Source organism: Terrapene carolina, unplaced genomic scaffold, assembly GCF_002925995.2.
Source record: "Terrapene carolina triunguis isolate 2854851 unplaced genomic scaffold, T_m_triunguis-2.0 Scaffold21, whole genome shotgun sequence".
Lineage (NCBI taxonomy): Eukaryota > Metazoa > Chordata > Testudines > Emydidae > Terrapene > Terrapene triunguis.
In genome coordinates, this window is record NW_020664372.1 from 31,124,200 (window position 1) to 31,126,039 (window position 1,840).

The 1,840-nt window shown below is 42.8% G+C and overlaps 1 protein-coding gene across 2 annotated transcripts in view; it reads right to left on the reverse strand.

Annotated features, from left to right (window-relative positions):
• Positions 1–1,840, reverse strand: part of IRS2 (insulin receptor substrate 2) — a 41,635-nt gene that overhangs the window by 12,591 nt on the left and 27,204 nt on the right. The window lies entirely within an intron of this gene.

The following is a 1,840-nucleotide window of genomic DNA, read 5'->3' on the forward strand; positions in this document are numbered from 1 at the left end:
CCTACTTGACTAAAGTAATCCTCTCATAACTTAAACGTTATTTAAGAAAGGGGAGGGCATTTTACTAACTTTTAAGAACCTAGTATTATTTATGTCCTAAAGTACAAATCCCATAACATAGTGCATTTTCTTCTGTAAATACAAGGATTTGTCAGTGAATGTTTACCTAAAGTACAGCCCGTAATAGAGCTCTGGGGCCATATAATGTACTATTTCAAGTGTTTCTTTCTGTACTTAAAAGGTTTTCTAGTTTTGTTTTGTTTTTTGGCTACTGTAATTTTCTCCAGAGCAAACATGCTTGTAAGATATCAGTATTTCAGGTATCTTAATAAGAGCCACTGATGCCTCACACAACACTTTGAGAAAACGATTCTATTTAGCAACAAATCTGATTATATAACTAAGTATTTCTTTTTAACATTTTATTTTATTGGCAGGATGCGATCCATAAAAACAAATAAAAATAGGATCTTTGTTACTTAAGAGTTCACATCCAATCCCACAACCACTCAGCACACAGAAAGAACTTTCTCAGGCCTTGGCTACACTTGCAAGTTACAGCGCTGTAAAGCCTCCCCCAGCGCTGTAACTCACTCCCTGTCCACACTGGCAGGGCACTTACTGCACTGTATCTCCCTGGGTACACCGCTGCAGGTACTCCACATCTCTGAGATGAATAACAGCTGCAGCGGAGTGGCTACGACTCACGGGGGAGTGGCTACGACTCACGGGTGTGAGTGTAAATGCTTGCAGCGCTGTACTAATCACCTTGTCAAGTGGCCAATCCTCTCCATTGTTGTGACCCGCTGCAGGAATGCGAAAGTGCTGGTTTCGAAGCTCATACCACAGAGAAAAGCAGACAGTTTGCAGCTTGCTTTGAGTAAGTAAATGAATGAGCAGGGGGCCGGGAGTTCTTGCAAAACAGAGAGCTGACATGCTCCAAAAAGCACTCTCTCTCCCCCTACACTCCCTGTCACAATCCACCCCCCCCCCGTTTTGAAAAGCACGTTGCAGCCACATGAATGCTGGGATAGCTGCTGTCATAACTATGAAGGGAAGGGTAACAGCTCTCTGTGTACAGAGACTCCAAATCCTTTTACCTGTAAAGGGTTAAGAAGCTCGGGTAACCTGGCTGACACCTGACCCAAGGACCAATAAGGAGACAAGATACTTTCAAATCTTGGGGGGGGAAAGGTTTGTGTGTGTGCTCTTTGTTTTAAGGGGTGGTTCGCTCTTGGGACTGAGAGGGACCAGACATCAATCCAGGTTCTCCCCATCTTTCTAAACAAGTCTCTCCTATTTCAAACTAGTAAGTAAAAAGACAGCAAGGCGTCTTAGATTTACTTTGTTTTCTCAACTTGTAAATGTACCTTTTTACCAGAGTGTGTATCTTTGTTTGCTGTACTTTGAACCTAAGACAGAGGGGGGGTCCTCTGAGCTCTTTAAGTTTGTTTACCCTGTAAAGTTATTCTCCATACTGATTTTACAGAGATGATTTTTACCTTTTTCTTTAATTAAAAGCCTTCTTTTTTAAGAACCAGATTGATTTCTCCTTGTTTTAAGATCCAAGGGGGTTTGGATCTGTATTCACCAGGAGTTGGTGAAAGGAGGGTGGAAGGAAGGAGGGGGGATGGTTAACTTCTCCTTGTTTTAAGATCCAAGGGGGTTTGGATCTGTGTTCACCAGGGAATTGGTGAAAGGTTTCTCAAGGCTTCCCAGGGAGGGAATTCTTGTGATGGTGGCAGCGGACCAAAGCTAAGCTGGTAGATAAGCTTAGAAGTTTTTATGCAGGCCCCTACATTTGAACCCTAAAGTTCAAAGTGGGGATTCAGCCTTGACA